The sequence below is a fragment of the Pseudorca crassidens genome, chromosome 1, assembly GCF_039906515.1.
Source record: "Pseudorca crassidens isolate mPseCra1 chromosome 1, mPseCra1.hap1, whole genome shotgun sequence".
Classification (NCBI taxonomy): domain Eukaryota; kingdom Metazoa; phylum Chordata; class Mammalia; order Artiodactyla; family Delphinidae; genus Pseudorca; species Pseudorca crassidens.
This window is the reverse complement of record NC_090296.1, coordinates 123,140,377-123,160,682: the sequence shown is the minus strand read 5'-3', so window position 1 is coordinate 123,160,682 and position 20,306 is coordinate 123,140,377. Positions and strand designations below refer to the sequence as shown.

General features: G+C 37.4%; 1 protein-coding gene across 32 annotated transcripts in view; it reads right to left on the bottom strand.

Annotated features, from left to right (window-relative positions):
* PEAK1 (pseudopodium enriched atypical kinase 1) overlaps positions 1-20,306 on the bottom strand; it is a 295,689-nt gene that overhangs the window by 265,259 nt on the left and 10,124 nt on the right. The window lies entirely within an intron of this gene.

Genomic DNA, 20,306 nt, shown 5'->3' with positions numbered 1-20,306 from the left:
CAAATCATTTCATTTCATCACTAGATCACTCATTTTTCATTTGGCCAACTGATCTACACTGTCACTGCATATATGTTTTAGTAATATGCACTGTATTTCTTCTCATCAAAAATTTTAATATTTACTGTCATGTGGAGAAAAAGGAAAACAAAGTCAAGCGTGATTTGTTATCTTTCTGTTACCAAATACCCAAAGATACTCAAAGTTTTGGGGTAAAGGTAGAAGTGGTGGAATATAATGAAAACAGAAAACTATTCCAACTACTCCCAGAGAGTATCATTTAGATAATGGTGTCCTAGTACACTGTCAACATTTAGCTGCTCCCTAAAGTTCCTCACTTACTCCCAGGAAACAACAAGGCATATGTCACAGTGCACATGCTATCTCACATGAAGGTTGCTTCCTTCATTCATAATAGGTAAAAGAAATATACCCTGAAAATGAGAAATATCCCTAAAAATGGGAAATATCCCTAAAAATGGGGAAATGTACCCTGAAAATGGGAAATATCCAAAGTTTCAATTGCTACAGATGGCTCAGTAAGCGTGCAGTTACAGAAACTCATAACTGATGCTAGAAAAAGCTAATGTTTTCCTGAAGATCACTTTGAAATGCTGTTCTGGGTGAACATTACTTGCTCTTTCATTATAATTTTGTTTTAGTTCCACACTAAGCATTTATGAAGTGCTTCATCCCTTGTAGAGGAAAAAGATGGAGTTTCTCCCATCATTATAGAAATAAGAAAGCCATATTTTTTTAATTATTTTTTTATTTTGTTGGCTGCATTGGCTCTTCATTGCTGCATATGGGCTTTCTCTAGTTGCAGCGAGCAGGGGCTACTCTTCATTGCAGTGCGTGGGCTTCTCATTGCAGTGGCTTCTCTTGTTGCGGAACACGGGCTCTAGGTGCACGGGCTTCAGTAGTTGCAGCACTCAGACTCAGTAGTTGCAGCACGCAGGCCCTAGCGCATCCGGGCTTCAGTAGTTGCCATGCATGGGCTCAGTAGTTGTGGCTCGTGGGCTCTAGAGCGCAGGCTCAGTAGTTGTGGCCCACGGGCTTAGTTGCTCCACGGCATGTGGGATCTTCCCAGACCAGGGCTCAAACCTGTGTCTCCTGCGCTGGCAGGTGGATTCTTAACCACTGTGCCACCAGGGAAGTCCCAAGAAAGCCATTCTTATTGGAGGCATTTTCTAGTTACTAGACCATAGTCAAGTAATTTAAATATTGCTCCTTTGCCTCCACAATTTTGGCATTCAATGAGCTTGCATTTGTGTCTCAATTAGTCTTATTTTTAAGCTGATAAAAGATTGGGCACAGTAAAAACAGTCATGTCTATCTCACAATAACAACAAAATTTCTAACTGTATACTCTTAACAGATGTAAAGATATTTAAGTGCTAAACATCTTTTAAAATAAAATTATAACGTATTTTAGAAATATATATAATGTTTAAAACAAAATTTGATAAATAAAATATTAATAGTATGGAAAAATACAACCACAATGGGCAATCCTATTCATTGATTGTATAGGTAAATATTAATTATTATACTTCTCATATTCCAGTAAATAACTTAAATAAGAAGAAATAGTACAAAGGAAGTACAGTAAAAATAATAGCTTCCACTTGTAAGACTCTCAGTTTAGAAAGTTCTTTTATATATATCCAGCCTCTGAATTCAATATTTATAGGGTATCAGCATGTCAGACCCTATACTAAATCCTGGTGACAAAAAGATGAATAAGGTACGTCCCTTTAGCCTTCATTCATCCAATTTGATAATCAAAATCATATTAAGAAAAAAGGGCAGGATTGGGGCACTTCCCTGGTGGCTCAGTGGTTAAGAATCCGCCTGCCATGCAGGGGACACAGGTTCAAGCCCTGGTCCAGGAAGATCCCACATGCCGTGGAGCAACCCGTGCGCCACAACTACTGAGCCTGCGCTCTAGAGCCAGTGAGCCACAACTACTGAAGCCTGCATGCCACAATTACTGAAGTCCACATGCCTACAGATTGTGCACCGCAACAAGAGAAGCCACCGCAGTGAGAAGCTGGCACACCGCAATGAAGAGTAGCCGCTGCTCACACCACAACTAGAGAAAGCCTGCACACAGCAATGAAGACCCAACACAGCCATAAATAGATAGATAGATAGATAGATAGAACAGAATAAAAGAAAAAAGGGCAGGATTATCTCCATCTTACAGAACAAAATAAAGTTTAGAGATGTTAAGGAATTTTTTTTGTCACATGATCACAAACTAAATTAAAGCAAAGCTTTTTCAATATTCTTCTACTTTATATTATACATTCAGTTTATATCACTAACCTTAGGAATGTTCCTGGTCATGCTACATCTTTCTTATCATGTTACAAATTCATTTTAAAAAGAAGAGAATGATTTTAATTGCTACTGTTTCTTGAGAGTAATGATAAGGATTATGATAAATGGGTGCATGTATGTATATATATAGATATATAATTTATATATGCATATGTAACACGTACATGTGTATATGTCTTTGTTACTCACTTCATAAAGGTTTTCTGTACAGGATTAATAAAAATTTATTTCTCCTCAGGTCTTAAACTCTTGCAAACTCTTCGTTATCCAAAATCCTTAGTATATGGATTTGATCTTACTGACTATCTGAGAATTACTTCAAGTATTAGACCCAGTAAACCTTTCAGCAACTACAAATTTAACATTATTATGTAACATGAAGATCTGTAAGTACAGGAAGATGTATTTTTATTGAGGCAAAGTTTTAAAATTTCATGAGACACCAAAATGAGTACTCAGCATCCATGGTGCACCCTGGATTTGCTATTTTCTTCTCTTTACACCCCTCTCGAGAGTACCTGCAAAGTGCTATCTTATCACATCTTATGGGGAAAATAATATACTCCAGGACAGCGGTCCCCAACCTTTTTGGCACCAGGGACAGGTTTCATGGAAGACAATTTTTCCAGGGATGAGTTGGGGGGAGGAAGAGGGGATGGTTCCGGTGGTAATGAGAGTGATGGGGAGTGGCAGATGAAGCTTCACTCACTCGCCCACCACTCACCTCCTGCTGTGCAGCCTCCCTCCTAACAGGCCATGGACCAGTACTGGTCTGTGGCCTAGGGGGTGGGGACCCCTGCTCTAGGACTGTGCTAATAGTAGCCACGTGTAACTACGGAGCACTTGAAATGGGGCTTGTCTGTATTGATATGTGCTGTTAAGTGGAAAATATAAACTGGAGTTTGAAGGCTTAATAAGAAAAAGAAGACTATAAAACAGCTCAATAATTTTTTATATTGAATATATGTTGCAATGATAATATTTTAGTTATACTGGACTAAATAAAATATATCATTAAAATTAATTTCACCTATTTTCTTTGTACTTTTTAAAATTCAGCTACTATAAAATTTGAAATTACATATGTAGCATACATCATTTCTATTGGACAGCACAATTTTAAGATATGCCCAAGAGATGTGAGACATATTCTTTTAGACTATCAAGGGCCTATTCAACTAATATATCCTATATCACTGCCAGTTCTCAGTCTATCAGATGGTAAACATGGAGTGGGAAAAAAGTAGGATTTTTTGATACGGGAAAATGTCCATAATATGTTATCAGAAAAAAAGTAAGATAAGAGATTATTAAAAAGTGGAGCTGCTTCAAACATGCATGTAAGTTATTCAGATTTAGCCATATGAAAAAAAAAGAAACATACCAATTCCTCTAAATGAAAAGCACCTCCTGGTGAGCATGAATGTACTGTCTCCTCTGCCAGTCTTAGCCCTGCATCCTCTCACCTGCTTACTGCACTGACTATGCTGATACATTAATCGTATCTCTACAATATACAGTACGATGTCAACTAGGTATTTTGAAAAGCAATACATGCTAAAAAAAAGTGGTGTGGGGAGGCAACAAATTATTAGTACTGGTTATCCCTAGATGGTAGAATAACAGATTTCCTCTTATTTACTTATTTTACAAATTTTTTCTACAATAAAAGTTAACTTTGAAAGGGTTGAAGGTGGTGGTGTAGGAAGATCCTAAACTCACCACCTCTGATGAACACAACAAATCTACAACTACGTATGGAATAATTCCCTCAGAAAGGGACCTGAAAACTGGATAAACAGAAACTCTACAACAAAGGGTAAAAGGACATCATTGAGACGGGGAATAGAGGTAGAGACTCAGTCTCACCAAGGAAAAACCCATACCCCAGCCACAGTGATTCACAATTGGGAGGGATCACAAAAGAACAAATCTTTTCCCTCAGGGACAAGGGATTTGAGCTCCACACCAACCCCTAGGTCCTGCACAGGAAATATGAGCCCTCAAAAGACCTGGCTTTGAAAATCAACAGAGAATATGTCCAGGAAAACTACAGTGCTTCAGGGAACAGAAAACATACTCTTAAAGGGCTCACGCATAAATTCACTGTACCTGAAAACCAGTGCAAAAACAACAGACTGGAAAGCCCATGGACCATAAGTGAAAGGGACATACTTATTAATCTTGAAGCAACTGCCGGAGAGGCAGGAACCAGTTAGGATACTTCCCAGGGACTGAGTCACTGGCAGGAGCCATTTATGCAATTTCAGTCTACCCTGCTAATATCAGCACTGGCAGGTGCTATTTTAGAATTCTCCACCTAACCTGATAGCACCAGTGGGCATGCCCCAATGAGAGCCCTACCCACCCCTGTGTCTTGGCCAGCCAAGCAATAACCATGCCAGCACCCCACAGTAGCTGCTTCAGGGCCACACAGCAAGTCCAGAAGCCAGGCCTGCCCACCAGCGGCCCCTGGCAACAACAGTAGGGTGTACACAGCCCACATATGGGTTGAGCACCTAGCTCTGGTGGCCAGGTGACACTGCACTTCTGAGCCCCAAAGGACATCTCCTAAATAAGGCCACTCCTTTAAAACTGGGAGAGATAGCTGATATACTCAATACATAGAAATAAACAGAGAATCAGGCAAAATGAGAAGACAAAGGAATATGTTCCAATTGAAAAAACAAGACAAACCTCAGAAAAAGAACTAAAACAAAACATTGTTAAGCAATCTACCTGAAAAAGAGTTCAAAGTAATGGGCATAAATATACTCACTGAACTGAAGAGAAGAATGGATGAACACAGTGAGAACTTAACAAAAAAATTAAAAATATAAGCAAGTATCAAAGAGAAGTTATACCTGAACTGAAAAATACACCAGAGGGATTCAGCAACTGACTGGATGAATTACAGTGAAGAAGTGAGCTGGAAGACAAAACAATGGAACTCACCAGACAGAGAAGCAAAATGAAAAAAGAAAGAAAAAAAGTAAAGATACCTTAAGGGACCTTTGGGACAATACCAAGCAGAATAACATTTACATTATAGGGGTTCTAGAAGGAGAAGAGAAAAAGAAAGGGCCAAAAAAATTATCTGAAGAAAGAGTCACTGAAAACTTCCCTAATCTAAGGAAAGAAACAGATATTCAGGTCCAGCAAGCCCAGAGAACTCCAAATAAGATAAAGACAATGAGACAGACACGAAGACACATCATAATTGAAATGGTAAAAGTTAAGAATAAAGAGAGACTCCTAAAAGCAGCAAGAAAAACACAACATGTTATATACAAGGGAAATGAAATAAGGCTTTCAGCAGATTTTTCAGCAGAAACTTTACAGGCCAGAAGGAAGTAGCATGACATATTCAAAGTTCTGAAAAGGAAAGAATTCCAACCAAAATTCTCTACCCAGTAAGGTTATCATTCAGAATTGAAGGACAGATCAAGATAAGCAAAAGCTAAATGAATTATCACCACTAAAACAGCGCTAGAAGAAATATTGAAGGGACTTCTTTAAGCTGAAAGGAAATGGCACTAATCAATAATAAAAAAAATATGAAAGTAAAAATCTCACTGGAAAAAGCAAATATATAATAAAGGTAGTAGATCAATCACTTATTAAGCAAGCATGAAAATTAAAAGACTAGTAAAAGTAACTAAAATTACAATATTTATTAAGGGATGTATAAAATAAAAAGATATAAAATGTGTCATCAAAAGTATAAAACGTTGGAGGGAGGGAGTAAAAAGATAAATTTGAATCCATTCCAAAGCCTTAAGTTGCTACCAACTTAAAACAGGTACTATTTACATAGGATGTCATATATGAATCTCACAGCAACCACAAGGAAAAAACTTATAGTACCTACACAAAAGAATATGAGGAAGGAATAACATAACACTAAAGAAAACCACCAAAACACAAAGGAAGAGAAAAAGAACAGAAGAAAGCAACAGAGAAGAACTACAAAAACAACCAGAAAACATTTAACAAAATTGCAGTAAGTACATACCTATCAATAATTACTTTAAATGTAAATAGACTAAATTTGCCAATCAAAAGGAAGTGGCTGAATGGATGAAAAAACAAGGCCCATCTATATGCCTGCTGCCTACAAGAGACTCACTTCAGAAGAAAGGACACACATAGACTGAAACTGAAGGGTTGGAAAAAGATATTCCTTGGCTAACAGGCATGAAAAGAAAGCTGGAGTAGCTAACTTTCAGACAAAATACACTTTAAGACAAAGATTTTAATAAAAAACAAAGAAAGGCATTACATAATGACGATGGGGTCAATTCAGCAAGAAGATACAACATTTATAAGTATATATGCACCCAACATAGAAGCACCAGGATACATATAAAGCAAATATTAATGAACTTAGAGAGAAACTGAAGGCAATACAATAATAGCAGGGAATTTAACACCCCCCTTACATCAATGTACAGATCATCCAGATAGAAAATCAGTAAGAAAATACTGAACTTAAATGATACATTAAAGCAGAGGTACTTAATGGAAATATACAGAACACTGCATCCAAAAGCAGAATACGCATTCTCAAATGGACATGGAACACTCTCCAGGATAGCTCACATCAGGTCACAAAGCAAGTCTCAATAAATTCAAGAAGACTGAAATCATGTCAAACATATTCTCTGACCACAGTGCTATGAAACTGGAAATCAATCACAAGAAAAAGAAAATGAGAAAACGCACAAAAACATGGAGATTAGACAACTCACTACTGAACAACCAATGGGTCATCAAAGGAATCAAAGAAGAAATCAAAAAATACCTAGAGACAAATGAAAACAAATTCGACATACCAAAATCTATGGGATGCAGCAAAAGCAGTTCTAAGAGAAAAGTTCATAGCAACACAGACCTAATTCAAGAAACAAATGAACTACAACAAAATAAAAAAACAATCTAACTATACACCTAAAGGAACTAGAAAAAGAACAAATGAAGCTCAAAATCAGTAGAAGGAAATAATAAACATCAGACTGGAAATAAATAGAGATTAAAAAACAATTTTAAAATATCAGTGAAACTAAGAACTGGTTCTTTGAAAAGATAAACAAAATCAACAAACCTTTAGCTAGATTAACCAAGAAAAAGAGAGAACTCAAATAAATTAAATCAGAGATAAAAGAGAAGTTACAACTGATACCACAGAACTACAAAGGATCATAAGAGAGTACTATGAACAATTATATGCCCACAAATTGGACAACTAGATAAATTCCTAGAAACATATAATCTTGCAAGATTGAATTATAAAGAACTATAAAATCTTAATAGATCAATTACTAGTAGGAAGAATCAAACAGTAATCAAAAATCTCCCAACAAACAAAAGCCCAGGACCAGGCAGCTTCACTGGTGAATTCTACAAAACATTCAAAGACTTACCCTTCTCAAACTCTACCCAAAAAAACTGAATGGGAGGAAAACCTTCCAAACATATATTATGAAGCCAGCATTACCCTGATACCAAAACCATACAAAGACAACAAGACAACAAGAAAGGAAGGAAGGAAGGAAGGAAGGAAGGGAGGGAGGGAGGGAGGGAGGGAGGGAGGGAGGAAGGAAGGAAGAAAGAAAAGAAGAACAGGAAATTGAAAGCCAATAACCTTGATGAACATAGATGCAAAAATGCTCAACAAAATACTAGCAAACCAAATCCAACAATATGTTAAAAGGATCATACACCATGATCAAGTATGATTTATTCCAGGGATGCAAGGATGGGTGGATATCCACAAAAATCAATCAATGTGATACATCATACTAACAAAATGAAGAATAAAGATCATATGATCATCTCAATAGACCTATTCAGGATTAAAAACTCTCAACAAAGTGGATATAGAAAATGAACTTCCACAAAACAAAAGCCATATATGATAAACCCACAGCTAACATCCTACTCAATGCTGAAAAGCCGAAAGCTTTCCTCTAAGATTAAGAACAAGACAAGGATGCCTACTCTTACCACTTTTATTCAACACAGTACTGGAAGTGCTAGCCACAGCAATTAGGAAAGAAAATGAAATAAAAGTCATCCAAAGTGGAAAAAAAGGAGTAAAATCTACTATTTGCAGATGACATGATACTATATACAAAAAGCCCTAAAGAAAGAGATGCGAGTCTGACAAAGGTGTGATGAACTGTTGGTGGCTGTCAGACTGGGGGCCCTGAGTGGGGTCTCTAGGAGCTAAGGATGGTACACAGTTGACAGCCAGACAGGAAACCCGACCTCAGCCCTTCCACTCCACAGAATTTTATTCCACCAACAACGTGAGTGAACTTGCAAGCAGATTCTTTCCAGAGCCTCCCAACGACAACCCAGGACGGCTGACACCCTGGTTCTGTCCTACAACTTGCAGCAGAGACCAGTCAAGATGACCCGCATTCTTCACCGACAGAACGTCTAAAACTGATACGAGAGGAGGAGCTTCAAGATGGAGGAAGGGTAAGAAATGGAGATCACCTTCCTCCCCACAAATACATCAGAAATACATCTACATGTGGAACAATTCCTACACAACACCTACTGAACGCTGGCAGAAGACCTCAGACCTCCAAAAAGGCAAGAAACTTCCCACATACCTGGGTAGGGCAAAAGAAAAAACAGAGACAAAAGGATAGGGACGGGACCTGCACCTCTGGGAGGGAGCTGTGAAGGAGGAAAGGTTCCCATACACTAGGAAACCCTTTCGTGGGCGGAGACTGCAGGCGGCAGAGGGGGGAAGCTTCCGAGCCATGGAGGAGAGGGCAGCAACAGGGGTGCAGAAGGCAAAGCGGAGAGATTCCCACACAGAGGATCAGTGCTGACCAGCACTGACCAGCCAGAGAGGCTTGCCTGCTCACACGCCGAGGTGGGCAGGGGCTGGGAGCTGAGGCTCAGGCTTCGGAGGTCAGACCCCAGGGAGAGGATCGGGGATGGCCGCGTGAACACAGCCTGAAGGGGGCTAGCGCACCACAGCTAGCCGGGAGGGAGTCCGGGAAAAAGTCTGGAGCTGCCAAAGAGGCAAGAGACTTTTTCTTGCCACTTTGTTTCCTGGTGTGCAAGGAGAGGGGATTAAGAGCTCCACTTAAAGAAGCTCCAGAGATGGGCGTGAGCCGCAGCTACCAGCACGGACTCCAGAGACGGCATGGGACACTAAGACTGCTGGTGCAGCCACCAAGAAGCCTGTGTGCAAGCACAGGTCACTATCCACACCTCCCCTCCAGGGAGCCTGTGCAGCCCGCCACTGCCAGGGTCCCATGATCCAGGGACAACTTCCCCGGGAGGACACACGGCATGCCTCAGGCTGCTGCAATGTCATGCTGGCCTCTGCCGCCGCAGCCTCGCCCCACACTCCATACCCCATCCTCCCCCCCAGCCTGAGTGAGCCAGAGCCCCTGAATCAGCTGCTACTTTAACCCTGTCCTTTCTGAGCAAAGAACAGACGCCCTCAGGCGACCTACATGCAGAGGCTTGGCCAGATCCAAAACTGAACCCCAGGAGCTGTGAGAACAAAGAAGAGAATGGGAAATTTCTCCCAGCAGCCTCAGGAGCAGCAGATTAAATCTCCACAATCAACTCGATGTACGCTGCATCTGGAATACCTGAACAGACAACGAATCATCCCAAATTGAGGAGGTGGAGTTTGAGAGCAATGATATATTTTTTTTTCCCTTTTTCTCTTTGTCTGACTGTGTATGTGTATGCTTCTGTGTGTGATTTTGTCTGTATAGCTTTGCTTTCACCATTTGTTCTAGGGTTCTGTTGGTCTTTTTTTTGTTTTGTTTTAATTTTTAGTATAATTTTTGCGCTTGTTATCATTGGTGGATTTGTTTTTTGGTTTGGCTGCTCTTTTCTTTCTTTTTTTTTGTTACTTAAAAAAAATTATTTTAATAATTATCTTTTATTTTAATAACATTATTTTATTTTACCTTCTTCTTTCTTTCTTTCTTCCTTTTTCTCTCTTTTATTCTGAGCTGTGTGGATGACAGGCTCTTGGTGCTCCAGCCAGGCGTCAGGGCTGTGCCTCAGAGGTGGGACAGCCAAGTACAGGACACTGGTCCACAAGAGACCTCCCAGCTCCACATAATATCAAACGGCAAAAATCTCCCAGGGATCTCTATCTCAAGGCCAAGACCAAGCTCCACTCAACAACCAGCAAGCTACAGTGCTGAACACCCTATACCAAACAACTAGCAAGACAGGAACACAACACCACCCATTAGCAGAGAGGCTGCCTAAAATCACAATAAGGCCACAGACACCCCAAAACACACCACCAGACGTGGACCTCCCCACCAGAAAGACAAGATCCAGCCTCATCCACCAGAACACAGGCACTAGTCCCCGCCACCAGGAAGCCTACACAACTCACCAAACCAACCTTAGCCACTGGGGGCAGACACCAAAAATGGGAACTACGAACGTGCAGCCTGTGAAAAGGAGATCCCTTACTCCCCGAAAAAGAATAAGTTAAGCAAAATGAGAAGACAGAGAAACACACAGCAGATAAAGGTAAAAACCCACCACACCTAACAAATGAAGAGGAAATAGACAGTCTACCTGAAAAAGAATTCAGAATAATGATAATAAAGATGATCCAAAATCTTGGAAACAAAATGGAGAAAATACAAGAAACGTTTAACAAAGAACTAGAAAAACTAAAGAGCAAACAAACAGTCATGAACAACACAATAAATGAAATTAAAAATTCTCTAGAAGGGATCAATAGCAGAATAACTGAGGCAGAAGAACTAATAAGCAACCTGGAAGATAAAATAGTGGAAATAACGAGTGCAGAGCACTATAAAGAAAAAAGAATGAAAAGAATTGAGGAGAATCTCAGAGACCTCTCGGACAACATTAAACGCACCAACATTCGAATTATAGGGGTCCCAGAAGAAGAGAAAAAGAAAGGGACTGAGAAAATATTTTAAGACATTATAGTTGAAAACTTCCCTAACATGGGAAAGGAAATAGTTAATCAAGTCCAGCAAGCACAGAGAGTCCCATACAGGATAAATCCAAGGAGAAACATACCAAGACACATATTAATCAAACTATAAAAAGTAAATACAAAGAACAAATATTAAAAGCAACAAGGGAAAAACAACAAATAACACACAAGGAAATCCCCATAAGGTTAACAGCTGATCTTTCAGCAGAAACTCTGCAAGCCAGAAGGGAGTGGCAGGACATATTTAAATTACTGAAGGGGAAAAACCTACAACCAAGATTACTCTACCTAGCAAGGATCTCATTCGGATTTGACAGAGAAATTAAAACCTTTACACACAAGCAAAAGCTAAGAGAATTCAGCACCACCAAACCAGCTTTACAACAAATGCTAAAAGAACTTCTCTAGGCAGGAAACACAAAAGAAGGAAAAGACCTACAATAACAAACCCAAAACAATTAAGAAAATGGTAATAAGAACATACATATCGATAATTAACTTAAATGCAAATGGATTAAATGCTCCAAACAAAAGACATAGACTGGCTGAATGGATACAAAAACAAGACCTGTATATATACTGCCTACAAGAGACCCACTTCAGACCTAGGGACACATACAGACTGAAAGTGAGGGGATGGAAAAAGATATTCCATGCAAATGGAAATCAAAAGAAAGCTGGAGTAGCAATTCTCATATCAGACAAAATAGACTTTAAAACAAAAACTATTGCAAGAGACAAAGAAGGACATTACATAATGATCAAGGGATCAATCCAAGAAGAAGATACAACAATTGTAAATACTTATGCACCCAACATAGGAGTACCTCAATACATAAGACAAATACTAAAAGCCGTTAAGAGGGGAAATTGACAGTAACACAATCATGGTAGGGGACTTTAACACACCACTTTCACCAATGGACAGATCATCCAAAATGAAAATAAATAAGGAAACACAAGCTTAAAATGATACATTAAACAGGATGGACTTAATTGATATTTATAGGACATTCCACCCAAAAACAACAGAATACACTTTCTTCTCAAGTGCTCATGGAACATTCTCCAGGATAGATCATATCTTGGGTCACAAATCAAGCTTTGGTAAACTTAAGAAAATTGAAATCGCATCAAGTATCTTTTCTGACCACACGCTATGAGACTAGATATCAATTACAGGAAAAACCTGTAAAAAATACAAACACATGGAGGTTAAACAATACACTACTTAATACCCAAGAGATCACTGAAGAAATCAACGAGGAAATCAAAAAATACCTAGAAACAAATGACAATGAAAACACGATGACCCAAAACCTATGGGATGCAGCAAAAGCAGTTCTAAGAGGGAAGTTTATAGCAATACAGTCCTACCTTAACAAACAAGAAAAATCTCAAATAAACAACCTAACCTTACACCTAAAGCAATCAGAGAAAGAAAAAACAAAAAAAACCCAAAGTTAGCAGAAGGAAAGAAATCATAAAGATCAGATCAGAATAAATGAAAAAGAAACAAAGGAAACAATAGCAAAGATCAATAAAACTAAAATCTGGTTATTTGAGAAGATAAACAAAATTGATAAACCATTAGCCAGACTCATCATGAAAAAAAGTGAGAAGACCCAAATCAATAGAATGAGAAATGAAAAAGGAGAAGTAACAACTGACACTGCAGAAATACAAAGGATCATGAGAGATTACTACAAGCAACTACATGCCAATAAAATGGACAACCTGGAAGAAATGGACAAATTCTTAGAAATGCACAACCTTCCAAGACTGAACCAGGAAGAAATAGAAAATATGAACAGACCAATCACAGGTACTGAAATTGAAACCGTGATTAAAAATCTTTCAACAAACAAAAGCCCAGGACCAGATGGCTTCACAGGTGAATTCTATCAAACATTTAGAGAAGAGTTAACACCTATCCTTCTCAAACTCTTCCAAAATATAGCAGAGGGAGGAACACTCCCAAACTCATTCTATGAGACCACCATCACCCTGATATCAAAACCAGACAAAGATGTCACAAAGAAAGAAAACTAAAGGCGAATATCACTAATGAACATAGATGCAAAAATCCTCAACAAAATACTAGCAAACAGAATCCAACAGCACATTAAAAGGATCATACACCATGGTCAAGTGTTTATCCTAGGAATGCAAGGATTCTTCAATGAAAATCAATCAATGTGATACATCATATTAACAAATTGAAGGAGAAAAATCATATGATCATCTCAATAGATGCAGAGAAAGCTTTCGACAAAATTCAACATCCATTTATGATAAAAACCCTCCAGGAAGTAGGCATACAGGGAACTTACCTCAACATAATAAAGGCCATATATGACAAACCCTCAGCCAACATCGTTCACAATGGTGAAAAACTGAAACCATTTCCACTAAGATCAACAACAAGACAAGGTTGCCCACTCTCACCACTATTATTCAACATAGTTCTGTAAGTTTTAGCCACAGCCATCAGAGAAGAAAAAGAAATAAAAGGAATCCAAATAGGAAAAGAAGAAGTAAAGCTGTTACTGTTTGCAGATGACACGATACTATACATAGAGAATCCTAAAGATGCTACCAGAGAACTACTAGAGCTAATCAATGAATTTGGTAAAGTAGCAGGATACAAAATTAATGCACAGAAATCTCTTGCATTCCTATACACTAATAATGAAAAACCTGAAAGTGAAATTAAGAAAACACTCCCATTTACCACTGCAACAAAAAGAATAAAATATCTAGGAATAAACCTACCTAAGAAGACAAAAGACCTGTATGCAGAAAATTATAAGACACTGATGGAAGAAATTAAAGATGATACAAACAGATGGAGAGATATACCATGTTCTTGGATTGGAAGAATCAACATTGTGAAAATGACTATACTATCCAAAGCAATCTACAGATTCAGTGCAATCCCTATCAAAGTACCACTGGCATTTTTCACAGAACTAGAACAAAAAATTTCACAGTTTGTATGGAAATGCAAAAGACCCTGAATCGCCAAAACAATCTTGAGAAAGAAAAACGGAGCTGGAGGAATCAGGCTCCGTGACTTCAGACTATACTACAAAGCTACATTAATCAAGATAGTATGGTACTGGCACAAAAACAGAAATATAGATCAATGGAACAGGATAGAAAGCCCAGAGATAAACCCACGCACATATGGTCACCTTATCTTTGATAAAGGAGGCAAGAATATACAGTGGAGAAAAGACAGCCTCTTCAATAAGTGGTGCTGGGAAAACTGGACAGCTACATGTAAAAGAATGAAATTAGAACACTCCCTGTCACCATACACAAAAATAAACTCCAAATGGATTAAAAACCTAAATGTAAGGCCAGACACTATCAAACTCTTAGAGGAAAACATAGGCAGAACACTCTATGACATAAATCACAGCATGATCCTTTTTTACCCACTTCCTAGAGAAATGGAAATAAAAACAAAAATAAACAAATGGGACCTAGTGAAACTTAAAAGCCTTCACACAGCAAAGGAAACCATAAACAAGACGAAAAGACAACCCTCAGAATGGGAGAAAATATTTGCAAATGAAGCAACTGACAAAGGATTCATCTCCAAAAGTTACAAGCAGTTCATGCAGCTCTATATCAAAAAAATAAACAACCCAATCCAAAAATGGGCAGAAGACCTAAATCGACATTTCTCCAAAGAAGATATACAGATTGCCAACAAATACATGAAAGAATGCTCACCATCATTAATCATTAGAGAAATGCAAATCAAAACTACAATGAGATATCATCTCACACCAGTCAGAATGGCCATTATCAAAAAATCTACAAACAATAAATGCTGGAGAGAGTGTGGAGAAAAGGGAACACTCTTGCACTGTTGGTGGGAATGTAAATTGATACAGCCACTATGGAGAAGAGTATGGAGGTTCCTTAAAAAACTATAAATAGAACTACCATATGACCCAGCAATCCCACTACTGGACATATACCCTGAGAAAACCATAATTCAAAAAGAGTCATGTACCAAAATGTTCACTGCAGCTCTATTTACAATAGCCAGAACATGGAAGCAACCTAAGTGTCCATCAACAGAGGAATGGATAAAGAAGATGTGGCATATATATACAATGGAATATTACTCAGCCATAAAAGAAACGAAATTGAGTCATTTGTAGTGAGGTGGGTGGACCCAGAGTCTGTCATACAGATTGAAGTATGTCAGGAAGAGAAAGACAAATACCGTATGCTAACATATATATATGGAATCTAAAAAACAAAAAACAAATGGTCATTAAGAACCTAGGGGCGAGATGGGAATAAAGACACAGATCTACTAGAGAATGGACTTGAGGATACGCAGAGGGGGAAGGGTAAGCTGGGACAAAGTGAGAGAGTGGCATGGACATATACACACTACTAAATGTAAAACAGATAGCTGGTGGGAGGCAGCCGCATAGCACAGGGAGATAAACTCAGTGCCTTGTGGCCACCTAGAGGGGTGGGATAGGGACAGTGGGAGGGAGGGAGACTCAAGAGGGAGGAGATATGGGGATATATGTCTATGTATTACTGATTCACTTTGTTATAAAGCAGAAAGTAACATTGTAAAGCAATTATACTCCAATAAAGATGTTAAAAAAACCTAAAGACTCCACTAAAAAACTGTTAGAACTAATAAATGAATTCAGTAAAGCTACAGGATACAAGATCAACATACAGAAATCTGTGATATTTCTATACACTAATAATGAACTATCAGAAAGAGAAATTAAGGAAACAATCCCATTTATAAGTGCATCAAAAAGAATAAAATACCTGGAAATAACTTTAACCAAGGAGATGAAAGACCTGTACAATGAACACTGTAAGACACAGCAAAAAAAACTGAAGACACACAAAAAAATGGAAAGATATTCTGTGTTCATGGATAGAAAGAACAGATATTGTTACAATGTCCATATTACCCAAAGCAATCTACAGATTCAATACAATCCCTATCAAAATTCCAACGGCACATTTCAGTGAACTAAAACAAACAAATCTAAAATTTGTATGGAACCACAAAAGATCCCAAATAGCCAAAACAACACTGAGAAAGAACAAAGCTGGAAACAACATGCTCCTTGATTTCAAACTATACTACAAAGCTTTAGTAATCAAAATGGTATGGTACCAGCACAAAAACAGACACACAGATCAACAGAACAGAATTGAGAGCCCAGAAATAAACCCACACATATATGTAAATTAATTTCTGACAAGGGAGCAAAGAACATACAGTGGAGGAAGGATAGTCTCTTCAGTAAATAATATTGGGAAAACTGAACAGCCACGTGCAAGAGAATGAAACTAGACCACTGTCTTACACTAGACACAAAAATTAACTCAAAATGGATTAAAGACTTGAATGTAAGACATGAAACTATAAAATTCCTAGAAGAAAACAAAAGCAGTAATTTCACTGATATCAGTTTTAGCAATGTTTTGTGTGTTCTGACTTCAAAGGCAAGGGAAACAAAAGCAAAAATAAACAAACAGGATATCAAACTAAAGAAGCTTCTGCTTTTAGGAAACCATCATCAAAACAAAAAGGCAACTTACTGAATGGGAAAAGGTATTTGCAAATCACATATCCAAAAAGGGGTTAATATCCAAAATATATAAAGAACTCACACAACTCAAGAACAAAAAAACAAAACAAAACAAAAAAAGCCTGATTAAAAAATGGGCAGAAGATCTGAGTACTTTTCCAAAGAAGACATACAGATGGCCAACAGGCACATGAAAAGATGTTCAACATCACTAATTATGAGGAAAATGCCAATCAAACCCACAATGAGATATTATTTCACATTTGTTAGAATGGTTATCATTGAAAAGACAAGAAATAAAAAAATTTAAAAAAAGAAAAGACAAGAAATAACAAATGTTGGACAGGATGTGGAGAAAAGGGAACCCTTGTATAATGTTGGTGGGACTGTAAATTGGTGCAGCCACTATGGAAAACATTATGGAGATGTCTCAAAACATTATGGAGATGTCTCAAAAAATAATAATAATAATAGAACTACCATATGATCCAGCTATTCCACTTCTGGGTATTTATCTGATGAACACAAAAACACTAATTGAAAAGAATATATACACAGCTATGTTTACTGCAGTACTATTTACAATAGCCAACATATGGAAACAACTGTCCACTGATGAATGTATATGTGTGTGTATACACACACACACACACAAACACAGTGGACTATTAACTCACCATAAAAAAGAATAGAATCCTGCCATTTGTGACAACATGGATAGACCATAAAGGTATTATACCAAGTGAAATAAGTCAGATGGAAAAATAAAAATACTATATGATTTCACTTATATGTGGAATCTAAAAAAAACAAAACAAATGAACAAACAAAATAAAACAAAAACAAACTCAAAAATACAGAGAACAGATTAGTGGTTACCAGAGGGGAAGAGGATTAAGGGGTGAGCAAAGTGGGCAAAGGAAGTCAACAGTATTGTGACGGATGGGAACTAGACTTGTGGTGGTGACCACTTTGTAGTATATACAGATATCAAATTATAATGCTGTACACCTGAAACTTACATAATTTTTAAAAAGCTAATTTTTTTCTATCATAAAATTTAAAGATGTATAGTATAATAGGTAATATCAAACTCTACTTCAGATCTGAAGCCAAAAAAGACAGAGAGAATTAGAAAGAAATCTGTACAGTAGGATTCGGTTTCCTAGTCAGACAGCTAGTCCATGAAAACCCAGACCATGCAGTCCCATAGGAGATAAGAGAAGAGAGGGTCAACATTCCTGCAACATAAAACCCTGTAGTTGCCTTTTACAAAAGAATACAAAACACATCCTTTTCTAGACGACAAGATCTTTTAACAGACTTTTGGAATGCAAAACTGACAACAGAACTACAAGTTGCATTTATAATAGGATTCAAATTTTATTTGCACATGTTTAATAAACATATATATGTGAAATAAAATCTAAGTCAATAATTAAAGTTCAACTCTCTAAATTAGGAACTACTATATTTATAAATTATTTCTATGCTGCTTATAGTGCAACTTACATATTCACTGATGCTATCATTCCACAAGCTGCATTTGTAAGGAAAGGAGTATATAAGAAACAATGTATACTTTGTCTTATTCTATATAGAAGAAAAAGATTATCAAACTACAGGATTCTCTTCTCTCCTTATATTAACTTCATTGAATCTGGAAACCAACAACCTCTTTTAACTTCAGGACCATAGTTGAATTAAGAACTGGCAATCTACCTGAAATATTTAGTTCTGAGGTTTAACACTGTGAATGCAGCCAGTCCCCAAAGGCAAATGCTGAAAAACAGTCTAAGGATATTGCTGCAAAAACAATTTCTCAAGTCAAGGAGAGAACTGACATTAGGAAAATACTTTTTATTGCTTCTCCAATGCCTTAAATCTTCTTTCACACAAACTCCCACAATTACTCCTACTTCATACCCAAATAAAATCTATAAAAACTGTTTCACACCTGGGAAGAAGGCAGTTTCTCAGCATTTGAAATATTCAACTCATTATTTCAAAATATTTAAGAAGTATACCATGGCATCTTCCCTTGTAATAACAAAAGTAAATCAATCTCTTATGAAAATTATGGGTGGGGGAGAATACTAAGTTTAAACAATGCAAAGTGCTCCTGTCATATAAAGGATTTAGGAGGAAAGAGTTTTCCTGCTCCTCCATCATCAAGGGAACCAAAGAAGATTAGGGAGGGAGAGAGAGGGGATTATGAGGAAAACTTTCCTCTAAAAGATAAGAAACGAAATAGTCTACGTAATGTGGGTGAACCTATAAATATACTGGAAAGCTAAAATCTTTCATTAATTTTTAAATGTAATATTTCTACCATTATTTTATTCAACAGCACATGATACTTACTATGCCCCAGACATTATTTTAAACACTTTTCGATTATTAGTTCATTAACCCTCTGAGGTAGGTACTATCAATATCCCAATTTTACAGATGAGAACACTAAGGATAGAGAAATAAAGTAATTTTCCCAAGACCACACCGCTATTAAGCATCAGAGATGAGATTCGATCCCAGGCCGTCTGGGTTCACAATCCACACTCTTAACCACAATGCAATGCTGACTCTCTAAAAAGCAATATGCTCATGAAAGCCCAGTGTCTTATCGTTAAACAGTTAATAAAATCTGCTAAGCAAATTAAAAGTGAAAAAAATGGAGACAGCAAAAAGTAGAAAACCTATTATTCATAGTTCAAACACATTACTATGAGTATAATTTCCCATCAGTCTTCTTTCCTTGTTCACATAGAGTTTTTGTTTTCCCTTTAGTTATCATTCAGCAGACATAATTTTCTAGAAAATGAAAAACTAAAATATTACTCTCTCAACACTTTTATAATAACAGTTAAAATTAAACACATTGTGTATCAAACACTTACATGCTTGCTATTATTCTTCTTTCACCTCACAACCCCATAAAGTAGGTGTAAGTATTATCCCCATTTTACAAATGAGGAAACTGAAGCACAGTTAAGAAACTAACTTAAGGGCCCATGGCTAGTAAGCAGTTGAGCCAGGATTCAAATTCAGGCTGCTTGACTCCTGAACTAGAATTCTTTTCTACTCATGGAGGATAGGATTATGAGTTACTTGATACATAAGGATCATGTTTTTAAAGAGTAGTATTGTTTGTTTGGCTTAGCCTAAAATGAGTATGTTAGCATACAGATTTATTTTATTTTGCCCTAATTCTTACTTACACAACTGAAGTTCTCAGTATCTTCAGGTTTCTTGAGCAAGCTAAATAACTCTTCAGGTCTTACTTTACAAGGGTAAAGTATTTTACGTAATTCCTTCATTCAACAACCATTTGAGTATCCATTACATGCTAGGAACTGCGCTAATAAGACAGTCTTTGCACTCAAGGC